Genomic DNA, 26,144 nt, shown 5'->3' on the forward strand with positions numbered 1-26,144 from the left:
CAAGTGAGGTATCATTTTTATCGGCAGACTTGGGGGAACATAGAATAGCAAAACAAGTGTCATTGCCCCTTGTCTTTCTCTACATTTCTTCCTTCCAAATATAGGACAGTGTGTAAAAAAGACGTCTATTTCAGAAATGCACTATAATTCACATGCTAGAATGGGCACCCCAGAATTCGGAGATGTGCAAATATCCACTGTTCCTCAACACCTTATCTTGTGCCCATTTTGGAAATACAGAGGTTTTTTTTATACCTATTTTTGACTTTTTATATTTCAGCAAATGAATTGCTGTATACCCGGTATGGAATTAAAACCCACTGCAGGGTGCAGCTCATTTATTGGCTCTGGGTACCTAGAGTTCTTGATGAACCTATAAGCCCTATATATCCCCGCAACCAGAAGAGTCCAGCAGACGTAACGCTATATTGCTTTAAAAAATCTGACATTGCAGGAAAAAGTTACAGAGTAAAACGTAGAGAAAAATGGCTGTTTTATTCACCTCAATTTCAATATTTTTTTATTTCAGTTGTTATTGTCTGCAGGAAACCCTTGTAGGATCTACACAAATTACCCCTTGCTGAATTCAGAATTCTGTCTACTTTTCAGAAATGTTGCGGTTTCTGGGATCCAGCATTGGTTTCATGCCCATTTCTGTCACTGACTTGAAGGAGGCTGAAAGCACAAAAAATCGTAAAAATGGGGTATGTCCCAGTAAAATGTCAAAATTGTGTTGAAAAATTGGGTTTTCTGATTCAAGTCTGCCTGTTCCTGAAAGCTGGGAAGCTGGTGATTTTATCACCGCAAACCCTTTGTTGTGCCATTTTCAGGGAAAAAAACACAAGCCTTCTTCTGCAATCCTTTTTTCCCTTTTTTTTTTTTAAACCGAAATTTTCACTGTATTTTGGCTAATTTCTTGGCGTCCTTCCGGGGAACCCACAAAGTCTGTACCTCTAGAATCCCTAGGATATTGGAAGAAAAGGACGCAAATTTGGCGTGGGTAGCTTATGTGGACAAAAAGTTATGCGGGCCTAAGCGCGAACTGCCCCAAATAGCCAAAAAAAGGCCTGGCACAGGAGGGGGAAAAGGCCTGGCACAGGAGGGGGAAAAGGCCTGGCAGCGAAGGGATTAAGGTAAAAAAGAATTCCAGGAGACGAACACACACATCTGTGCAAGCGTCCAAGATCAAACGTGTGCGCATGCTCAGTTACCCAGCCACCACAGTCCAGCCGGTCTGCGCGTGCTCAGTTACTCACACACCGCTGTGGTGTAGTCCGGCCAGTCTGCGCACGCTCCGAGTAAGAGACACCTCCGGTCGGATGTCACATCCGGCTGCAGGAGGCAGAGGGTTCTCGCAGGGGTCCTTCGGGTCAGAGGTCACATGCAGCTCCTTGTAGTGGTCCGGGGTGCCAGAGGGGCGGAGGCCTGTGATGAGAGGTTAGTTTCTTGTCCTTGCGATGTATTTTTTATTTAATCGTTATTCATTTTATTTGTTCTTCACGTTGCGCGTACTTGAAGCTTCCCCCAGATTGTGACACTTGTCGTCATATGTGACGCTCTCTGCTCCGACCCTGCAGCCGGTAGGACGGGCCTAGGAGCCCCCGGTCTGCGCCGCTGGACACGTCAGACTCGTTTATATTTGCACATCTGGAAGGTCACTCGCATGCCACGGTGCTTGTTTACATTGTGCTGCTCTGTTCGTATTCATGGTAGAGTAGTCCCGTTCTGACGCGGGAGAGGCCGACGTGGGTCTCTGCCCTCCCCCACCCCCCAACACACACACACCCGCCTTCCTTGGTGCAAACGCGTGTGGGACGTGTATTGTGATCTCCAAAGTAAAGCTCACATCCACTCCACCACTTCCCTATCCAGCTGCCCCTTCACAGCAGTCACCAGCCCCTGAGGGCCTCGCTTGTATTGATCAGCTGTCACTCTCCAAAGAAGGCCCGTCTTCTGCTGTGCGCGCCTCTGTGCGTGGCAGCCCTTAACACACCGACCCTGATGTTCCCTCTGCAGCTGTGTGCACGGCGGGAGCGTCCTCACGAAGCAGAATGTGTCCGTCGGGCCCCTTTGTGTACGGGCCGCCCTGCACTTCCCAGTCATAACCCCCGCACTTGGCCCACACCGGTTCGTGCAATATTACGTATCCATCCATTAATAAACCTACAACTGCCGCATGCTTTGCAGTTTGCTGTGGGAATACTTGGCTGCAGTGTTATGACATGCATGGACTCTTAACGTTGCATCATTTTCAAGAAAATGTTTATTAAAGACAATTGCAACAAACATTACATAGTTACATTAAAACAAACTGACGGTGTAGAATAAATTACCAAATACAATATGTGTATAGAATGCCTTGTTAGAATAAAGCATGTTGCTTTTATATGTTTTATATTATAAGAAAGAGAGGGGCAAGGGATATGGAAATATGTCAAAACATCCATTCGAAGAAAAGAAGAGGAGAGTGAAGAACGATAATGCGTGAATATCAAGGCATTAACAGCATATCAAATAGTAAAATTCATATAGGAGTACACAAATAGAGATTGTTCATCATTGAATTTATGGCGGTTTGAAAACTTCTAAAAGGGTATGATGTCTCCTTGAAGTTTGGCACAGTTATCTAAAAATGCAGTAACAGGTGACCAAATAATATCTCTTTTAATAAGGAGTGAGATTGGTGTAGCATGTGCTCTATCTGGTCGGCGATTATAGCATACACTGTACCACCATGCTTGAAAAGAAGTTTGTGAAAAATACATATTTTTCTAGCTTACACGTCAAGAATTTTCAATTTTATTAAGGACACGGAGGGGAGGATTATGCTAGCTCTTTCTTTACTGACTCAAACAGCAGCCAATGAAATAACAATAAACAAAAAACTACATATCCCATGATGCTCAGAACCCAGCATCACATGCCCCAATCACAGATCGTGACCTTAGTTCTTATTAACCATAACCTTTAACGTCATATCCTCTTTCTTTGTCCAAACCAATACCTTTTCAACTTTTTCCAGGAACTTCCTCCATAAAGCTGGTTCATAACTCTTCCCATCTGAAGTAGTCCTCCTAGAATAATTCAACTGGAGTTGGGAATCACAACAACATTCTTACGAGTTGAGGCAACAGGTCGCCATCCACCGATACCACCAAAACCTAAAATCAGGAGTTCTTCTGATCGGAACCTAGAATATACAATAATAAATGGTAATATCTTATAATGCTCTACTGTTCAGCATAATAGTAATGAAAAACTCTCCAATATATAACACAGGGAGGGCATAAAAGTATTCAATTCAAAACATATGCATTTGAAAGTAATGTCAGTATTCAATTATGGGTGGGATAATCCTCGCCTCCGTGTCCTTAATAGAATTGAAAATTCTTGACGCGTAAGCTAGAATTCTTTTATTCTATGTCAGGACCGGAGGCTCAGATTATGCTAGTTCAAAGCTGATTAATAACAACAGAGGCAACATCAACAACAGGTTTATAGTAAAACTTACTAAAAGTGCATTCCGAAGACCGATCTGCCGCCTTCATGATATCTTCTAATTTAGACCCCAAAGCATAAGATTTTGAAGCCATAGCCCCTCTCACAGAGTGAGCTCCAAATTGTGTGGTATCTATACCTGCTTCACTCATTAGCCATCTTATCCATCTCGAGAGAGTGGCTGAGGAAACTGGTTTAAATGGCTTCTGCAAAGAAATTAATAATTGCCCTTCTGCGGCTTGTCTAAACTCCTCAGTGACTAATTCATAATCTTTCAAACATTGTACAACACATAATTTTGAATTCTCAGGGTACATAGGATAAGTTACTGACCTGCAATTAGTTTTTGTTCTCCTAGAAATATTGAAAGTAACTCCATTGGTAGAGTAAACCCTACCAGACAGATCCAAAGCTCTGACATCTGAGACTCTCTTACAAGAAATAAGACATAACAACATAGTTACCTTCGCTGAAAGCTGTTTGCGGGATAAATACTTGTTACTAGGCCAAGAATCCAAAAACTTTAAAACAATTGACACATCCCATAAAACAGAATACTTGGTCTGAGGTGGTTAGAAAGTTGATTACCTCTCAGTAACTTGCAAACTAAGGGATGTTCACCCACTGGCTTGCCATCGATATGTTTGTGGCCAGCGGAGATGGCTGATCTGAAATTATTAATAGATCTGTAAGCCAACCCTGAAGATGCTAAATCAGCCAAGAAATTTAGAATCAGATCAATACTTGACTCCAAGGGATTGCTACCCCTTCCATTGCACCAACCAACCCCATCTGCACCATGCAGATGCATATCCCTTGTGGGTGCTAGGAGCCCAAGCTTGTTTGATAAAGTTCGCAGCCTGGTGCGAAAGGCCTGGGGTTTTCCATCTTGTCCTGAAACCCTCCATGCCACCAACGTCAGATTCCCTGACAAGATCAGTGGATGTTGAAGGCCCTCCGGACTCAATAAAAGATTCTGACGAGGAGGAATGAGGAGCGGGAGAGCACATGCTAATTGAAGAGCAATGGGGAACCAGGGCTGAGATCGCCTCAAAGGTGTCACCAAAACCAGATCTGTTTTCTGCCTCCGAACCTGAGACAGGACCCTGGGAATCAACAGAAACGGAGGGAAGGCATAACCCAGAAAGGGGGACCAAGTCTGTAGAAAGGCATCTGTCGCTAGAGCCAGGGGATCCAGTTGCCAACTGAAGAATTTCGCAACTTGAGCATTGAGGCGTGATGCAAATAGATCTACCTCGCAAGAGCCCCATTCTTGGACTATCTGTTGAAAGATAAGGGGATCCAAGTTCCAGTTGCTGGCATCCGTCAGATATCTGGAACTCCAGTCTGCTATAGTGTTTTGGGCTCCTGGCAAGTATTCCGCTAACACCACCAGCTGGTGACTTAGGCAGTAATGCCAAAAGTCCTTGGCTATCTCTGCTAGAACCCTGGATTTCGTAACCACAAGCTTGTTGACATAACGTACTGCTGAGATGTTGTCCATCCTCAACAGAATACAACAATCTGTTTTGCGGGGAGACAGGCTCCTTATAGCAAAGGAACCCGCCAGGATTTCCAAGCAATTGATGTGGAGGGTCTGCTCTGTCATGGACCAATGACCCCCGGTCACAAATGACCCGCAACGGGCTCCCCATCCCCATTGACTGTCACCTGATTCTATCACCACTTCTGGGTGAGACCCGAAAATGGCTCTGCCGTTCCAAGCCTCCATGTGGTGAATTCACCACTGAATTTCCTCCTTGACCTCCATGGTTAGAGGAATCCAGGCTGAATAGCTCAGACCCTGTCTTAGGTGTTTGATCTTCAATCTCTGTAGAGCTCGATAGTGCAGCGGAGCTGGAAATATTGCTTGAATGGAGGAGGCCAATAGCCCCCCCATTCGAGCAATGCTTCTCAGAGAAATAGTCGGGTTGGGTAGAGCTGATCTCAATTCCCTCTTGATATTGCGGATCTTTAATGAGGGAAAAATCAGTTGAGACTATTGAATCGATCTTGAATCCTAGAAACTCGATCACTTTTGAGTTGGATTCAACAATGATTTCTGCGCATTGATAAGGAAACCCAAATCCTGTAACAAATTGATTGTCCAGTTCAAATGTATCAACAGGGATTGGGGATCCTGAGCCATCACTAGGATGTCGGCCAAATAAATGATTATTCGTAACCCCTTGGTTCTTAGCCACTCTACCACTGGTCTCAACAGTTTCGTGAAGCACCAAGGGGCCGATGACAGGCCGAATGGCAAGGCTGTGAATTCCAGACAATGACTGTTCCAATGAAACTGGAGAAACCTCCTGTGAGCAGGGAATACAGGGATTGAAAGGTACGCATCTTTTAGGTCTAACTGGACCATCCAGGCCCCTTCTAACAGAATATCCCTCAACATGTGAATCCCCTCCATCTTGAAGTGTCTGTACACAATCCAAGAATTGAAATCCTTTAGATTTAGAACAAGACGATGACCCCCTCCTTTCTTGTCTACCACAAAAATAGGGTTGCAAAATCCAGAGGGGTGCCATAACGCCCGGCCCTGACAAAAAGGCCTCTCTTAAAACCTTTTTTAAGGAACAATTGCGCCTTGTCCAAGGTGGAAAAAGTGGAACAGAATTTCGCCAACTCTTTAATGAAGGATGAACCAAAAAGAAGCCCTTCTGCTGCTGGTCCCACTTCCGAAGGGGCTAAGTCCACTAATTTAGGATCCATACGCATGAGTATGGACTTCCTGCGTTCAGCTGAAAGCGCACAATTGGCATTACCTAGCTGGCACACTGCCCTCTGAGCCCATCTCATCAAAACATCAGTGTCAACGGATGCCTGATTCTTTAGAAACCATTGCTAAATCTAAAATCTTAGTTAATGGGCCGGATAAATCGAGAAGTTTGTCCTGGCACAGGCGCCATGACCTGTCCAGGCCTTTTATAGGATCCTTCGCAAATTTTTTAAGGAAGGTAACCATTGTAGGGTCAATTTCCGGGGTGTCTGCCACATTATTATCTAGATCTGGTCTAGGGCATTCCGCCCTAAGGCGAGAACGAACCTCTTTGTTAAAACCTCTTCTCAAGTTAGCATGGTCATATTGCGCCACTTCCGAAGACGGAAGCCAATTAGACGATCTAGGATGCATGATCTCAGAAGGATCGAAGTCTAACAGCTGAGGGTGGTTGGAGTGTTTTTTCACTTTCTTGCTAGGTGCTGAAGAATTTAATTAGTCTGATTCCTGATCTGAAGAGTCCCTGTCTGACGAAGAGGAATTCGCCATAGTGCTATGATTATGCTCACCTATTCGTTTGTTGCGTAGTTTTTCGAAAACCTCTGCATGTAGATCCTCCAAGTTATCATCATTTACGACATTCTTTGTTTTAGCCTGAGATTTTGCTGATACCAAAGGATTAGTCCCATCAGGGACAGTTGAAGGTTTATCAGGCATCCAGCCTTGAGAGTGTGCGTACTCTAATAATTGCCCCGAAAAGGGTCCTAAAGCTCTCATCAAGGCATCATTCACCTATTGCTGTACTCTAGTGTCGAGCGCTTCCACTAAATTAACCTCCAACTGATTGTCTGTATCATCAGGATAATATCCTGCATCTTGATCACTCCATTGAGCCATAATTTTCAAGGTTAGAATACATATGCACTCAGGCAAGGAAAAAAGGGGGAGTGAAGAACCCCTTAACAGGCACAAAATGAAATAAAGAAGGAGAAAAGCCTTGATTTGTATTTTACTACCCAGATTGCAATAAAACTGGGCGTCAGGGCAACACTTTGTAATCTGTCACTCCGGCACTGAAAATCTGCCTAAACGCACTCCAGTCTTGAGCCGATCTCCAAGAAGCAGTTGGGAAAGAGATCGGCTCGTAAAAAGACGCACGCGTCCAGCAAGAGTGTCGGCAGAGAAGATAGACTATGCGCGAAGCGTGTACAGTGTCCCCGCTCCACGGCAATTATTTAAATAAAGGCCGGAAATGTCAGCAATAAGCTGCTAACCTGTAAAATAAAACAAATACAGCGAGCGGAATCGCGTCGCTACAACATAGTAAGATAACAATACCCAAATTACAAATATAATACAGATATATGTGGGAGAAAATGTAAAAGGCACTTACCTACAAAGAAAGAGGATATGACATTAAAGGTTATGGTTAATAAGGACTAAGGTCACAATCTGTGATTGGGGCATGTGATGCTGGGTTCTGAGCATCATGGGATATGTCGTTTTTTTGTTTATTGTTATTTCATTGGCTGCTGTTTGAGTCAGTAAAGAAAGAGCTAGCATAATCTGAGCCTCCGGTCCTGACATAGAATCTTTCCTGTTTTTTTCTAATCTGTTGAAAGGCAATTGCAATTAATAGGTCTAGTATTGTAGATTTAGAATCAATATTTTGCCAAACATCTGAAAGACTTCCAAGAAATATATTTAATAAGGAAAATGGTATTGATGTACAAAAAATATAATTGATTTGAGACCGTACCTTTAGCCAAAATTGATAAGTATGTTGGCAAGTAAAAAGAATATACTGTAAATATGCTGAAGTGGCTTTACGTGACCAACAATTAGACAAGGATTCTGAGTTGAGTTTGTGTAAAGTAGCTGGAGCAAACATAAGTTATAGATAAAAAATGGAGTTTGAATAGTGGACTCGGATCTCAATGTTTTGCGTATTTTTAACCATAGTTTATCCCAAAGATCAGTATTCAAGTGAAATCTGGAAATCACGTTCCTATTGCAATTCAATTTCTGATTTGTCTCTGCATATTTGAGTTTTGGTACGCATTTTATAAATGGATGAGGCAGTGGGATGAGCAGTTAATAAAGGGGGAAGGTAAATATTATGAATTAGAGTAGGGTTGTGTGATTGTTAATGTATTCTAATACATGAACAATGGATTGGATTAAAGTAATACATTTATTGCAATATGATTGTGGAAAGTTAAATAGTAATTGTGAAAAAGTAATAAATGAGTTATTGGAGTATGATTGGTGAATCCAAATTAGACCATTATCTCTCCATGACTTCCAAAAAATAGATCTATTATTGATTTGTAGAAGATTGTTGTGCCAAATAGAAAACTGGATACATTTTTCCTTTTCTGAGAAATGTGAAAAAAAAGAAGTGGGTTTAATAGGTTATAAGTGGTTTTATGAATGGGTAAAGAGAGAAAACATGTTATACGAGAAAAGAAGAGAAATAAGAAGGATAATTCAAGATCTTTTCAAAGAGGAGAGGATTCAGTGAGGCATTTAGAAGTCTGTTTGAGTAGAAATGCTGAATGATAGGTTTTAAAATCAGGAAAATGTATACCTCCTTTATCTTTACTATGTTTAAGTCTGAATAGGGACATACAAGGCATTTTGTTATACCTTAAAAAAACTGGAAAGTATAGAATACATTCAAAAAAATAATAAGCAGGAAAAGTAAGCGGTATACAGGGGTGTGGAATTTATTAAAATATCTACTTGTCCAGGGGACAGGTTGCTTCTCAAATCTACTTGTCCTATAAAAAGATCTACTTGTCCCTTTGGTGCCATGTAGTGTGGCGACAAATTATGGCAGCAATTAATAGCCTCTCTGATTATTCCAGGGCTACTACCATAGTAGGGCTTGAATACTTGGAGTTTCAGTCCCTACTGTAGCAATTTCCTTATTTTGCCACCTTTCTGCAGATCTGCATACTGGGGCTGGAGGAAGCAGTAAGCAATAGCTCCAGGGCAGGAATGCCTTTGAGTCTGCAAACCTACTAACTTGCATGTTTTAAAGATTTTTACCAGCTTCTCTCTAATATTTTCCCATAATAAGAAAGGTTGGACATATACTCCTGACAATGGCAGAATTAGAACTTCTTCCAGGTTTGGGAAGAAAGTGGCTGGAGGGAAAATGAACTTGCAAATGCTCAATAGATTTTCACATGAGCAAATCTACACATCGTATTTACCCACGCTAAAATACAGTTCACAAATATTTTATAGGGGTACGACATATACCATGGGTGCACTTTTGTGACTTTCTTTAAGAATTTGGGGCCACAAGTAGGTAGGTTCAGATTTGTGACCTGCAAATTGCGAGTCGCAAATCCGAATGTAGGATGGTGTCCTTGACACCATCTGTGATTCGCAAGGGCTTCGCAAATAACCACATCATGAATAGTCATGAGGTGGGTCGCAATTTGCAACCCCCTCACGAATGGTGGCCTGCTGGAGACAGCAGACGACCATGTCTGTGACTGCTTTTCAATAAAGCAGTTTTTTTTGTTTTTTTTTTGTAATGCAGCCCGTTTTCCTTAAAGGAAAACGAGATGCATAACAAAAACGAAAAATGAAACGTTTTCGTTTCATTTTTTCAGAGCAGGCAGTGGTCCGCAGGACCACTGCTTGCTCTGAAAAAATGTTTCGTGACATTCTCAATGGGAAAGGGGTCCCATGGGGATCCCTTCCCTTTTGCAAAAGTGTTAGCACCCATTTGAAATGGGTGCAAACTGCGATTGGTTTGCGCCTGCGTTCGCGGTCACAAAACAATCCTACATTGTACTGCGAGTTGCAATTAGGAAGGGAACACCCCTTACTAATTGCGAGTCGCAAACCCGTTTTGTGATTCGGTAACCAGGTTACTGAATCGCAAAACTGGGTTTGTGCATCGCAATGTGCTTTTTGCACGTCGCAAACAGCGAAAGTCGCTGTTTGCGACATGCAAAAAGCTACCTACATGTGGGTCTTGTTCCCTAATTAGGTCTGGTGTTAACAAAGACATTTTGTTTTTATTAAACTTCTATTTCTCTCTCTTTCGGCTGGCTTTACTGTGAGTGATCGCATTCTGCTCTTCCACAAGGAGCATATTGCCACACAAAGTAGTTTTGTTCAGTGTCAGGAACTACAGTGGCAATCAGTGACGTAACGAAACTGGAGGGTGCCCCTTTGCAAAGAACATGGAGGAGCCCCCTCTCCAGACTCACTCGGGGCAGGTGCTGTGCTGATGGGGCCCCCTGGAGGGCGGCTGCGGGGCCTTTGTTGTGCCACTGGTGGCAACGTGTGCTTTAAGAGTTCAAAAACTTTTTGGGGGGGTTTTGCCAATGTTTGTTACAATGTTGAGGGCCTGGTAGCTCCAACAATAAAGTGTTACAAAAGCCATGTCAAAACAAGACACGCATTGATGAAACTAAAAGACTTATAAAAATAAGTCAGATCAGTTGGCTTTGTCAGTGTTTGTTTATTTTCATGCTTCCCATAATCGTGTTGAAAATGGTTACACTGATTTTCCATTAGAAATATTTTTGGGAAATACTAGCATGCATCAACACATTTTACTAAATGACACTTCATTTGCATATAAACAGAGAGCATTCTGGGAGCATTATACTTAGGCTCTTAGCCTAAACTTTTCAATTATGTGTGTACATGTTTTGTTTTGTACTGGAACCAACGTCAGTAGTGAAGTGTGACCTTAAAACATTTATTTACAGCACGCACCCTAATAATGAAGGCTTTCAAATAATGAACCATAAATACAAGTTCGAACAGCATTATCTTTTGGAAACACATTACCTCAACTGCAGAGAGTTCAACTCTCTGTAAACAGGCAGCCAAAGGGTTTGTGCTGCAGGGGGTTGGGCCTACTTGTCCCAAGGACAAAGTAAACATAAAAACTTGTTGCCCTTGACCCCAAACAAGATGTCCCGGGCGTCGGGCGATAGGAATTCCACATCCCTGGGTATAGTAGAAATAGTGTAAAATATAATGGAGGCAAGCATCATTTTAACTGTATTGAGTCTACCCCTTCAGGATAAATAGAGAGGATGCCACTTATCAGTTAAAGTGAATAACGTAGAGATAACTGCATTAAGATTTAATGATATAGTATTTTTAATAGTAGGGGAGGATCAAATTCCCAAATATTTTATATTATGCGGACACCATAAAAAGTTAGAGTGGGAGAAATCATGGTTAAAACACAAAATGTTAAGTGGAAGTATCTTGCATTTATCACAGTTCAATTTGTAACCACAGAGAGTGGAGAAAGAATCAATGTCTGCAAGAAAAGCTGGAAGAGAGGAATCCGGTTTAGACAAAAACAGAAGAATATCCTCAGCGTAAACACTTAATTTAATGTGAGTATTCCCTTTTTGGAACCAAAGTTTATTAGGGTTTTGTCTAATCTTTGTAAGGAAAGGCTCTAATGCCAGAATAAAAAGAAGGGGGAGGGCGGCTGGAGGACAGCTTTGTCTCACTCCACTTTGCAGAGAAAAGGAAGAAGCGATAAGACCATTTGCAAAAACAAAAGCTTTCGGAGCAGAATATAACAAGGATATGCAGGAAATAAATGTAGGACTAAAACCAAATCAGGAAAGTGTATGAAAGATAAATGTCCAATTTATACGGTCAAAAGCTTTTTCATCATCTAGGGAAATAGCTGCTAATGAGTTTTGGATATTTGTTCAATTTACTTAGTTTATTAAAGAAGAATCTAGTATTATCAGAAATGTATCCACCTTTGATGAAACCTGATTGTTCTTTACCAATAAGAAGTGTTAGAAAGGGATCTAAACGAATGGCAAGAATTTTAGAAAATATTTTATAATTAGAGTTAACTTAGGGGATCCGTCTATAGTTTTTACATAAGTGTGGGTTCAGTCCTTCTTTAGGAATGAAGCAAGTAAGTGCCTCTTGAAAAATGCCATTTGAGGATTGGAAATTATTAAAAAGATTATGAAGTGAACATTTTGAAAAATGCAAATAAAATTCAATAGGGGATCCATCTGGTCCTGGAGCCTTCCCTGTTTTAATTAATTTCATTGATTGAGAGATATCCTTAATATATATTGCCTTCTAGTGGGGAAAGATCTATAGTAGTATCAAATATCTGAATATAAAATGTGTTCTAGTGGTTGGAGACAAATAAATAATCACTTGGCGGCTGAGATAGGTGTGTGGGAGAGAAAAATATACTCCTGTAGTGATGGATTACATAGTCTCCAGGAGTCAACAAGAGATCTTTGGTCAGTAGTTGTAGTAAATTGTTTATGCATACTAGATGGGACAAAAGTATGCATAAACGATCTATATAAGGATCAAAAAACAAATTACAATCACCTCCAAATTTTACATATTCTGCGTATATGGACATTATTTTGGGTGAAATAGCAGGCCAAAACAAATTATCTATTTTAGTAGGAGCATATGTATTAAACAAAGAAATAGGAATTTTATTAATGTGGAGATGTGCAATCACCCATCTTCCGTCAGCATCTGAGTGCTGGGAGAGGAGTGCAACTTGAAGTCTTTTGTGGCAGAGTATAATAACTCCATTCTTTTCCCAGAGCCAGGAGAAGAAAAACATAGTTCCTACCCATTGACGTTTAAGTTTTAAAATTTCAGCAGCAACTACACAAGTTTCTTGCAAAAAAGCTATGTCTGTCTTGAGTTTGGATAAGTAGGTAAGTACTCTGTTGCTTTACAGGTGATCCTAAACCTTTAACATTCCATGAAATAACACATAATTACATTTAATAAAGATACAAACTAGTTAAATATAATTCGTAAATTATTCTGTAAAACTGAATTAATATAATATACTATGACACTCTCTGAAAAAAAGTAAACAATAGATATGATGAAAATGTGTACAAGGTTAAAAGGGGAAAAAGAAAAGTATGAAGAAGGAAAGAGATAAATAGTTAGAGAAAATAGAATCTAGGGCTCTCATTATGAACATGGCGGCAATCAGCGCTCTGCTGGTGGTAACTACCACCAACAGGCTGACTGTCCGGACCTCCAAACAATGAAGCACATGAGAAACCAGTAGCGGTCCATCCACACACCGCCATCATTGTAGTGCTGACGACGTCGGAAGAGGCCTCCACAGGCCGGCGGGAACGCGGAAACAAACCAAATAAAAGGAAACACTTACTGGAGGCACACACAACACGGCAAAGCAGACATGGAGAGAGAGTTGCAAATAATGCATGTCCAACTCCTTGCAGTATACCTCCACGACCATGACCGTCGACGAAGACGACGACAGTAAATATCACAACCTAGTAAACATGGGAGTAAAGGGCACAGTTACACACCCACCCACCTCACCCACCCTGCAACACACTCCCAACCCCGCCCACCATCTCAAGCCATACACACCAGAATAAGAGGTACTTACCCGACACAAGGCATCAAAGACCTGCACCAAAGTACACACATGTGCGCACCACACCCCCACAATGAAACGATGAACCACGTCTCCGTATTGTCCCAACAGCACCACTGGGCACACAAACTTTAATAGAACATCAAAATAGTAATGTCCAAATAAGGCCATTGGCCAGTCCATGCAGAATACCCTGAAGGGCCCAAATGGGCGGGACTTGACTCCCACATGTGCACAGGGTACTCCACTGTAAAGGGACATCAGTGGGGCAGCCAAGCACCTCAGGGAACAGGGGCACGGTGTGGCGGGGTGGGGACTTACGCCTAGAAGGGGGCCTTGGGCTTACGTTTGGGAGGTGGAGGAGGTTTGGGCTTGCCCTTGGAAGGTGGGGGAGTGGGCTTGGACTGTGGGGTGACCGAGGGACCTGGGGCAACACGAGGCTTCTTCCTCTCTGGTGAAGGGGCACGGGAATGGGAAGGCCGGTGGGTTCAAACAGGTCAGCACAGGAGAGGAAACGTTTCTTAGGGGCAGTTGGGGTGGATATGGAGGAAGGTGTGGGAGTGGAGGTAGAGGGAGTGCTTGTACCAGGTGTAGGTGTGCTGGACGTGGATGCAGGTGCCTGTACAGTATGCTGATGTGTGGTAGATGTGTGTTGACTGGGTGTCTGGGAACGTTTGAGTGTCTGGGGAGGAGGGTGGACACAGTGGGACAAGACAGGCTGCCAGTGTAAGTGGATGTTGTCTGGGTGTCTGCAGGTCTGATGAATGTGCTGCATGTGTCAGTCGATGCAATGTAGTTGTGAGTGCAGGTGTGGTGTCTGGGGTGGATGACTGGATGTCAGATGTTGTGGTGACTGCAAGGATGGGACCAGCAGCAGTGACTGAGGGTGCAGTGCTTGTGGGTGTGTATGTTGAGGTGACAGACAGGGAGGCGGGAAAGGTGGACACACTGGGGGAAGTGCATGTTGTGTGTGCCTTTGTATGTTGGGTGTGTGTATGCCTGAGGTGGGAAGTGTGGTGCTTGTGTTTCTCTGTGTGCTTCTTGTGTGTTGTGTGTGCTTGGCTGTCTGAACGTGTGCTTGGGATGGGTGAATGGAGTGGGGTGCTGGAAGGGGTAGACCAGGGACACTGGCTGCCGTCAATGAGAAGACCAGAGCCTGAAAAGATCTCTTTAGGCCAGACATGGCACAGTGAATGCCTTCCAGGTATGCATTGCATTGCTACATCTGGGATGCTCGCCCCTGGATGGCATTCACGATGATTGTCTTCCCTACAGAGATGGTCCTTAGGAGTTCAATAGCCTCCTCTGTGAGGGCAGCAGGGCTGACTGGGGCAGGGGATGAGGTGCCTGGGGTGAAGGAGACGCCCACCCTTCTGGGTGAGCGGGCACGGGCAACTGGGTGGGGAGCAACTGGGAGGGCGGAGATGGTATGGGGGTGGCGGAAGATGACAAAGAATGTGTGGGCCCACTAGGGTCCGCCACCACCAGGGAGCTGCCATCAGAGGAGGTATCAGAGTCACTACCGGCAGTGGTAGTTTCCTCCCCGTGGTACTCCCCTCGCCCTCCAACCCACTGGTCCCCTTGGGCTCAGCTGACTCTGCCTCTTTGGAACCATGGGCCGCTGCATCCCCACTCACCGGTGCCACTGCTCCCTCACCAGATGATGCTTCTGGACACAAGAGCACAGGGGTGGGGAGACAAAACATGAGAGAAATCTGTAAATACCTGTATGAATGTACATACTTGGTACACACACAACCTCATCCAGCTTACACACCTACACGCTGCACCTACAACAATAGTCATGACTACGCCCCTGACTAGTGGCCACTACCCCAGAATACATCTCATTTCCCACATGAAACATGGACCTGATGAACTGTGTGGACTACACATATTGGGGACCATGGCCAGCCAATGCACCCACTAGTCCATGGGCCCACAAAGAATCCTACAGTACAGGAAGATCAATCCCCATGGGTCTATTTGGACCGCCGACACCTGCCCCACACCATTTTCGTGCCTATGAGGGGCAGGATTGGAGGAACACACCTGTCGGAGTGCCTGGCACTAGACAGCATACAAACCACAGCACCCAAACACATCCATCAAAGTAGCATTAAACAGTGTTGGTACTCACCCCCTTGTGGCTGCTGTGTGCCTTCAAGCGCCCATCCAAATCCGGATGTGCCACTGCCAGAATGCGGGCCATTAGGGGGGGTGAGGGTCCGACGGGCACCCCTTCCTCATTGGTAGGCCTTCCTCAGCTGGGCCTCTCAGGTCTTCCTGGCCCAGCGCCGCAGGTCCTCCCACCGCTTCCTGCAGTGGGTGCTCTGGCGGTTGTAGACCCCCAGGGTCCGCACCTCCTTGGCGATGGCTTGCCAGAGTCCCCTCTTCTGACGGACGCTGACCTGTATGGGACACACAGAGAAGAAAAACAGATGTCAGGATATGCCCATCTGATACAGCTGACATGTCGCCCCCTATGGGACGGAAACTTCACAGGATCATTTTAACAACTCACTAACAGTACACACCACACAATCTACGCCTGTGCAATTACAAACCGAACACACATGCATACAGGCATCCGCCACCATCACACACATCCATGCAAGACAACCGCCAACTCACCTGCTCCTCTGGTTGCCCATATAACTTGGCATACGGGGGTAGGACCCCGTCCACCAGCTTCTCAATCTCCTCCGTGGTGAAGGCCGGGGCCCGTTCCCCTGTGACTCGTGCCATTGGAGTAACCAAAGTCAGGACACAGCAGCACACTCAGTGGAGTACTTGCATGCATGGGAATCGGTAGTCCAGTGAAATTGGGGTGACAACATGGCGTACGCTCCACGGCTGTGTGCACCGTCACCGACAGCGATCATGATAGGCCCAGTTTCCCCATTGGAAACAATGTAAACTAATGAATGGGTGCATGGCGGTGAACAATGCCTTCTGCCATGACAACTACCGCCAGCGGAATGATGTCACTTCTACTCCTTCATTTCTGGATGGCAGGAGGCTGCCATTTTGCTAGCACCACATACATATTTCCTGGTCAGGGGCCCCATTCAGGGCCTACAAATCCCAACCCTTAGTCGCCTGCCCACATGAGTGTCTGTTCCTCACATTCACCCATCTCATGTAATGTAACCACACTGGATGCCATTAGACCAGAGGTGTCGCTGCATACATGTGCCTAAAGTTGTACATCATACATCGCTTGTGTGTGTGTAACCTACATATTGCACACCAGTTATTCACAACATGTTTTGCATGTGTATGTGTGTCCCTCATATGTGTTCTTTCCTCCCCATAGGTACAGACCCATGTGGCGAGGGAGGACCCCATCTGTGTACAGATCTCTTGTTGATTTGGATACCATGGAGGAACATAACATCATTGTCACCTACAGACTCAATTTTTCAACAATACAGGAACTATGTGCTTTACTGGATCCTGTACTGAGACCGGCTAATCGGTATCAGCATGCCATCCCTACTGAAGTTCAAGTGCTACCTGTACTCCATTTTTTGGCTGCAGGCTCATTTCAGGTGACAGTGGGCATAGGTGCAGGGTTCTCACAGCCAATGTTTAGCCTCATTCTGTCCAAATTCCTGGATGCATTTGTACAACACATGCAGACATATGTCCAGTTTCCCTAAAGGGCTGAACTTCCTGCCATCAAGTCTGGATTTTATGCCCTTGCTAACATACCCCATATGATAGGTGCCATTGATGGAACCAACATAGCTCTCGCCCCCCAAGACTGAATGAACAGGTGTACAGGAACAGAAAGAACTTCCACTCAATGAACATACAATTGGTGTGTACTGCTGACCAGTACATATCACGTCAATGCCAGGTTTCCAGGATCAGTTCATGATTAATTTGTCCTGAGGAACAGCAGTGTGCCACCCATGATGGAACAACTACAAGGGGACAGAGGTTGGCTCATAGGTGAGTGTGTATGACACTGGATCAGTACATAGCTGTCAGCCAGGCTGTATGCAAGTAATGGCAGTTTGTTAAAGTCCTCTTTCACCCACTTTTGCAGGTGATTCTGGCTACCCCAACTTGCAATGGCTCCTGACACCTGTGAGGAATCCCAGGACAGATGCAGAGAGGAATTATGATGAGGCCCGTGGACGTACTAGGAGGGTGATTGAGCGCACTATAGGTCTCGTGAAGGCTAGATTTCGTTGCCTCCATCTCTCTGGGGGATCCCTGTGCTATGGCCCTGAGAAGGTGTGTAGAATAGTGGTGGCCTGTTGCATGCTGTACAACTTGGCTGTGAGGAGAGCTATCCCCCTTCTAGAGGAGGAGGGTGCTGTGCATTCAGACCTGCAACCTCTGAGAGGGGATGAGAGTGATGGTGAGGATGAAGAGGGGGAAGATGTCAACTTGAGGAACCAGCTGATCCGATCATACTTCCATTTACTATGATGTACGGTTCACTGATGCTGTTGTCTGCACTGCATAATGTTTATCAGACTCATTTGCTTGGGGATGTGTTGTCTGTAGTCATTGACACTGAGGTGGCATGTGCCATGGAAACAAACATGGTGTACATTTTAACTTACTCCAAACACTGTTGTGCGTATGGTACCACTCCTGCAATAAAGGTATGATTATGGAATTGACTGGCTAATGCATTCACACTAACAATTGGCTACTCATAGTGACAGGGGACATACAAATTGGTGTAGATGTGTTTTATTACGTGTCACAATTTCATAGGTGCGCTGTACAGTGATAGGGAGTGGGCTCATGGTGCATATCCTTACCAGGGCTCAGTGATTGGTGGCAGTGGGTATTGATCCATATGTCCCTTGCAAGTTAGTATTGGCGGGTCTAGATGGTAGCACAGTGGCACACATGGGAGACAGTTCAGGGCAGAGTCACTTCTTAGCGGGGGCCTTGGTCTTGGCAGGTGTTCCAGTGTTATATCTGGGTCCGAGGGCACGTTTGAGTGACTGGTGCTGGGCTGCAGGGCTGGGGTGCTGGTCTCTTGTGTGTCCTCTGCCAGTGCCACCAGTCCAGTTGTTGCTGCAGATGTGGATGGCAGGTCTGTGTCCTGGCTAGTGATAGGGGCTTCCAGGTGTGTGGGGGGTCTCAGGCTGCCTAGGATAGTGGTACTGCAGCACCCCTGCAATGGTGGCCATGGTGGCATTGAGCTGCCTCCATTGCTTTTTGGCATATTGGTGGTGTGCTATCTGCAGCCTTTGATTCTGCTCCAGGGTGGCCAGGACCTGGCCCATCCTGTCTTGGGTATGGTGGTATGCTCCCAGGACCTCAGATATCACCTCCTGGGCTGCAGCATCCATCCTTTGGCCTCCCCCTGGGCCACTGATGCCGTCCCACTGGGCATAGCCCCCTGTGCCTGTGTCCCCTGCACAGGTCTTGCCGTCCCTCTTGCACTCGGGCCATTGTCAACCTGCCTGTTGGTTGGTGGTTGGTGGAGACTCTGGCCTCTGTTAATGTGGTCCGCCAGTCTGTGTTCTGGAGACACTGGTGTGGGGTCGTTTGGCCAGAGCTGATGTTGGTGGCTGGGTGGTAGGGCTGTCAGTGGCATCCTGGGTGGGGCTGCTGGAGAGTGACAGTCCAGGACTGTGTTACCGGCCAGGGTATTTCTCACTGTCCATATGTCCCTCTCCAGTCTCCTGAGTGGGGCCTCTGTATTCGTGTGGGGTGCTGGCACTCCTTGGCCTTTCCGTCCAGGTGGCATGGGTGGTGGTGCCTGTAGGGGAGTGGACATGTATGTTACATATACAAAAGGATAAGGATGCACAGCCCAGCCCTATTTTATGCTGTTTATTTCCCTGTCGGGCCATGCAGGGAACTTTTGTGGGATTAAGCTTTCATTTTGCATGGGATGTGGAGGTGCATTGTGGGTGCAGTAGTGCCATTGTGAATCCTTGCAGGGGTAGGTGACTGTGCACAGGGGGAGGGATGTGGCCTGTTAGTGGGTTTATGGGCATGCAGGGTGACTGGATGTGGATGTTGTGGCTTGGGTGGGGATGTGGTCCTGGTGGTAGTTGGAGGGGTGGGGTGGTACATGCATTACAGGTGTGGTGGATATGACGTAATTTTAGATGACTTACCCGAGTCCAGTCCTCCAATGAGGCCCTCCGGGTGCAGGATAGCCAGTACCTTCTCTTCCCAGTCGGTGTAGTGTGGGGGGGGTAGGTGGGGGTCCTCCCCCAGTCTTCTGTACCGCAATGTTGTGCCTGGATGCCATAGACCTCACCTTCCCGTGCAGGTTGTTCCATCTCTTGCGGATGTCGTCCCTTGTGCGTGGATGGTTTCCCACTGCGTTGACCTTGTTTACAATTGTCTGCCATAACTCCATCTGCCTGGCAATAGGTGTGTGCTGCACCTGTGCCTCATTATTTGGTGGGGAGAGGATTTGTCTGCTTGGCGGTGGCGGGTGGGGTGTACAGCCTTTCTGCCATCATTGGCCTGGTGGTGGCTGGAGGTTGCAGGATTTTTGGAGGTTTCTGTTTTTGGCATCATTATATGGTGGTGTGCTGTTCACCGTCATTATTGGTCTTCTGTTCACTGTTGCCACGGCGGTCGGCGGTTTTTCCCATGTTCATAATGACCACCTATATAAGGAATGAACGAAATGACATAACAAAAACACAAACATAAATCGAGGGTGGTGAGGCCACATTGGTGAGGCCACATTGGAAATAGGAACGACTGGGGAGAACTTCAGGGCTGGCCAGAAGGACAACGGATCATCCAGCTAGACGACGAATAAACGTTTGATCAAACAAGAAAGTATCACCTAATAGAGACAAAGGAAAGAAAAGGATAAATGTTTGTTCAGGACATCTTATAAGTATATCAAATAAATATAATATAGAATAATACAACTCTTGCCCAGCATTAATAACTTTGATCACCTTTATATTCTTTATCATTTATCAGGTAGCAGAAACTCTTGTAACATCAATTTCTTTCTCTTTGCAGTTGTCCAAGAGACACTGTAGTAATGTAGTATCTTCATAGGTCGTACTTTTATTTTTGTAGGTTACTGTAAGGAAATGCCTCCTTGGCATGGTTGCCCCCTGACTTTTTGCCTTTGCTGATGCTATGTTTACAATTGAAAGTGTGCTGAGGCCTGCTAACCAGGCCCCAGCACCAGTGTTCTTTCCCTAACCTGTACTTTTGTATCCACAATTGGCAGACCCTGGCATCCAGATAAGTCCCTTGTAACTGGTACTTCTAGTACCAAGGGCCCTGATGCCAAGGAAGGTCTCTAAGGGCTGCAGCATGTCTTATGCCACCCTGGAGACCTCTCACTCAGCACAGACACACTGCTTGCCAGCTTGTGTGTGCTAGTGAGGACAAAACGAGTAAGTCGACATGGCACTCCCCTCAGGGTGCCATGCCAGCCTCTCACTGCCTATGCAGTATAGGTAAGACACCCCTCTAGCAGGCCTTACAGCCCTAAGGCAGGGTGCACTATACCATAGGTGAGGGTACCAGTGCATGAGCATGGTACCCCTACAGTGTCTAAATAAAACCTTAGACATTGTAAGTGCAGGGTAGCCATAAGAGTATATGGTCTGGGAGTCTGTCAAACACGAACTCCACAGCACCATAATGGCTACACTGAAAACTGGGAAGTTTGGTATCAAACTTCTCAGCACAATAAATGCACACTGATGCCAGTGTACATTTTATTGTAAAATACACCACAGAGGGCACCTTAGAGGTGCCCCCTGAAACTTAACCGACTATCTGTGTAGGCTGACTAGTTTTAGCAGCCTGCCACAAACCGAGACATGTTGCTGGCCCCATGGGGAGAGTGCCTTTGTCACTCTGAGGCCAGTAACAAAGCCTGCACTGGGTGGAGATGCTAACACCTCTCCCAGGCAGGAATTGTCACACCTGGCGGTGAGCCTCAAAGGCTCACCTCCTTTGTGCCAACCCAGCAGGACACTCCAGCTAGTGGAGTTGCCCGCCCCCTCCGGCCAGGCCCCACTTTTGGCGGCAAGGCCGGAGAAAATAATGAGAATAACAAGGAGGAGTCACTGGCCAGTCAGGACAGCCCCTAAGGTGTCCTGAGCTGAGGTGACTCTAACTTTTAGAAATCCTCCATCTTGCAGATGGAGGATTCCCCCAATAGGGTTAGGATTGTGACCCCCTCCCCTTGGGAGGAGGCACAAAGAGGGTGTACCCACCCTCAGGGCTAGTAGCCATTGGCTACTAACCCCCCAGACCTAAACACGCCCTTAAATTTAGTATTTAAGGGCTACCCTGAACCCTAGAAAATTAGATTCCTGCAACAACAAGAAGAAGGACTGCCTAGCTGAAAACCCCTGCAGAGGAAGACCAGAAGACAACTACTGCCTTGGCTCCAGAAACTCACCGGCCTGTCTCCTGCCTTCCAAAGATCCTGCTCCAGCGACGCCTTCCAAAGGGACCAGCGACCTCGACATCCTCTGAGGACTGCCCCTGCTTCGAAAAGACAAGAAACTCCCGAGGACAGCGGACCTGCTCCAAGAAAAGCTGCAACTTTGTTTCCAGCAGCTTTAAAGAACCCTGCAAGCTCCCCGCAAGAAGCGTGAGACTTGCAACACTGCACCCGGCGACCCCGACTCGGCTGGTGGCGATCCAACACCTCAGGAGGGACCCCAGGACTACTCTAAGACTGTGAGTACAAAAACCTGTCCCCCCTGAGCTCCCACAGCGCCGCCTGCAGAGGGAATCCCGAGGCTTCCCCTGACCGCGACTCTTTGAATCCTAAGTCCCGACGCCTGGGAGAGACCCTGCACCCGCAGCCCCCAGGACCTGAAGGACCGGACTTTCACTGGAGGAGTGACCCCCAGGAGTCCCTCTCCCTTGACCAAGTGGAGGTTTCCCCGAGGAACCCCCCCCTTGCCTGCCTGCAGCGCTGAAGAGATCCCTAGATCTCCCATTGACTTCCATTACAAACCCGACGCTTGTTTCTACACTGCACCCGGCCGCCCCCGCGCTGCTGAGGGTGAAATTTCTGTGTGGGCTTGTGTCCCCCCCGGTGCCCTACAAAACCCCCCTGGTCTGCCCTCCGAAGACGCGGGTACTTACCTGCAAGCAGACCGGAACCGGGGCACCCCCTTCTCTCCATTCTAGCCTATGTGTTTTGGGCACCACTTTGAACTCTGCACCTGACCGGCCCTGAGCTGCTGGTGTGGTGACTTTGGGGTTGCTCTGAACCCCCAACGGTGGGCTACCTTGGACCAAGAACTGAACCCTGTAAGTGTCTTACTTACCTGGTAAAACTAACAAATACTTACCTCCCCTAGGAACTGTGAAAATTGCACTAAGTGTCCACTTTTAAAACAGCTATTTGTGAATAACTTGAAAAGTATACATGCAATTTTGATGATTTGAAGTTCCTAAAGTACTTACCTGCAATACCTTTCGAATGAGCTATTACATGTAGAATTTGAACCTGTGGTTCTTAAAATAAACTAAGAAAAGATATTTTTCTATATAAAAACCTATTGGCTGGATTTGTCTCTGAGTGTGTGTACCTCATTTATTGTCTATGTGTATGTACAACAAATGCTTAACACTACTCCTTGGATAAGCCTACTGCTCGACCACACTACCACAAAATAGAGCATTAGTATTATCTCTTTTTACCACTATTTTACCTCTAAGGGGAACCCTTGGACTCTGTGCATGCTATTCCTTACTTTGAAATAGCACATACAGAGCCAACTTCCTACATTGGTGGATCAGCGGTGGGGTACAAGACTTTGCATTTGCTGGACTACTCAGCCAATACCTGATCACACGACAAATTCCAAAATTGTCATTAGAAATTGATTTTTGCAATTTGAAAAGTTTTCTAAATTCTTAAAAGACCTGCTAGGGCCTTGTGTTAGATCCTGTTTAGCATTTCTTTTAGAGTTTAAAAGTTTGTTAAAAGTTTGAATTAGATTCTAGAACCAGTTTTAGTTTCTTAAAAAGTATTCCAACTTTTAGAAGCATAATGTCTAGCACAGATGTGAATGTGGTGGAACTCGACACCACACCTTACCTCCATCTACAGATGAGAGAGCTAAGGTCACTCTGTAAACTAAAGAAAATAGCAATGGGCCCCAAACCTACCAAAGTACAGCTCCAGGAGCTTTTGGCAGAGTTTGAAAAGGCCAACCCCTCTGAGGATGGCAACTCAGAGGATGAAGATAGTGACTTGGAGGGAAATTCCCCCCCTCCAGTCCTACTTAGGGAGAGCAGGGCTTCTCAAGCCCTGACTCCACAAATAATAGTCAGAGATGCTGGTTCCCTCACAGGAGGGACCAACAACTCTGAAATCACTGAGGATAACTCCAGTGAAGAGGACATCCAGTTAGCCAGGATGGCCAAAAGATTGGCTTTGGAAAGACAGATCCTAGCCATAGAGAGGGAAAGACAAGAGATGGGCCTAGGACCCATCAATGGTGGCAGCAACATAAATAGGGTCAGAGATTCTCCTGACATGTTGAAAATCCCTAAAGGGATTGTAACTAAATATGAAGATGGTGATGACATCACCAAATGGTTCACAGCTTTTGAGAGGGCTTGTGTAACCAGAAAAGTGAACAGATCTCACTGGGGTGCTCTCCTTTGGGAAATGTTCACAGGAAAGTGTAGGGATAGACTCCTCACACTCTCTGGACAAGATGCAGAATCTTATGACCTCATGAAGGGTACCCTGATTGAGGGCTTTGGATTCTCCACTGAGGAGTACAGGATTAGGTTCAGGGGGGCTCAAAAATCCTCGAGCCAGACCTGGGTTGACTTTGTTGACTACTCAGTGAAAACACTAGATGGTTGGATTCAAGGCAGTGGTGTAAGTAATTATGATGGGCTGTACAATTTATTTGTGAAAGAACACCTGTTAAGTAATTGTTTCAATGATAAACTGCATCAGCATCTGGTAGACCTGGGACCAATTTCTCCCCAAGAATTGGGAAAGAAGGCGGACCATTGGGTCAAGACAAGGGTGTCCAAGACTTCAACAGGGGGTGACCAAAAGAAAGGGGTCACAAAGACTCCCCAGGGGAAGAGTGATGAGACAACCAAAACTAAAAATAGTAAAGAGTCTTCTACAGGCCCCCAAAAACCTGCACAGGAGGGTGGGCCCAGAGCCTCTTCACAAAACAATGGGTACAAGGGTAAAAACTTTGATCCCAAAAAGGCCTGGTGTCATAGCTGTAAACAGCATGGACACCAAACTGGAGACAAGGCCTGTCCCAAGAAAGGTTCCACTCCAAACTCCCATCCAGGTAACACTGGTATGGCTAGTCTCCAAGTGGGATCAACAGTGTGCCCAGAGCAAATCAGGGTCCACACTGAAGCTACTCTAGTTTCTGAGGGTGGGGTGGATTTAGCCACACTAGCTGTCTGGCCGCCTAACATGCAAAAATACAGACAGCAACTCTTAATTAATGGGACTAGAATAGAGGGCCTGAGGGATACAGGTGCCAGTGTCACCATGGTGACAGAGACACTGGTTTCCCCTGGCCAATACCTGACTGGAAAAACTTACACAGTCACCAACGCTGACAATCAGAGAAAAGTACATCCCATGGCAATGGTTACTTTAGAATGGGGAGGGGTCAATGGCCTGAAACAGGTGGTGGTCTCCTCAAATATCCCAGTGGACTGTCTGCTTGGAAATGACCTGGAGTCCTCAGCATGGGCTGAGGTAGAACTAAAAACCCATGCAGCAATGCTGGGTATCCCTGAACTGGTGTGTGTGAAAACAAGAGCACAATGCAAGGCACAGGGTGAAAAAGTAGAGCTGGAGTCTGGAAAAATGGCCCAGCCTACCAAGAGAACAGGAAAGTCAGTTGGGAAACCAACTGCAACACAGCAAAAGAAAGGGAACCTCTCTTCTCAGGAAGAAGTTCTGCCCTCTGAGGGAACTGAGCCTTTGGAGCTTGAACCTTACCAGGTTGAGCTCTTAGGCCCAGGGGGACCCTCCAGGGAGGAGCTGTGTAAGGGACAAGAAACCTGTCCCTCTCTTGAAGGCCTTAGGCAGCAAGCTGCTGAAGAGTCCAAAGGCAAGAAAAATGGAACGCATAGGGTCTATTGGGAAGATGGACTCCTGTACACTGAGGCCAGAGACCCCAAACCTGGTGCCACTAGGAGAGTGGTAGTGCCTCAGCTGTTCAGAGAGTTCATCCTAACATTGGCCCATGACATTCCCCTTGCTGGACATTTGGGACAAACCAAGACGTGGGAGAGGTTAGTCAACCACTTCTACTGGCCCAATATGTCCAACATGGTTAAGGAGTTTTGCCTCTCCTGCCCCACCTGTCAAGCCAGTGGTAAGACAGGTGGGCATCCAAAGGCCCCCCTCATTCCACTTCCAGTGGTGGGGGTTCCCTTTGAAAGAGTGGGTGTGGACATAGTTGGTCCACTGGAACCTCCCACAGCCTCAGGAAATATGTATATCCTGGTAGTAGTGGATCATGCTACCAGGTATCCTGAAGCTATTCCCCT

The 26,144-nt window shown here is 45.9% G+C and overlaps 1 protein-coding gene across 1 annotated transcript in view; it reads left to right on the forward strand.

The window, feature by feature from the left end:
• The first annotated feature begins 1,294 nt into the window (after positions 1-1,294).
• Positions 1,295-26,144, forward strand: part of LOC138297166 (zinc finger protein 850-like) — a 150,579-nt gene continuing 125,729 nt past the window's right edge. The window contains exon 1 of the mRNA XM_069236658.1: positions 1,295-1,437. The gene's annotated coding sequence lies outside the window, so the exon portion shown is untranslated. The remainder of the gene's footprint in view (positions 1,438-26,144) is intronic.

This window comes from Pleurodeles waltl, chromosome 5 (genome assembly GCF_031143425.1).
Source record: "Pleurodeles waltl isolate 20211129_DDA chromosome 5, aPleWal1.hap1.20221129, whole genome shotgun sequence".
NCBI classification, from domain to species: Eukaryota; Metazoa; Chordata; class Amphibia; order Caudata; family Salamandridae; genus Pleurodeles; species Pleurodeles waltl.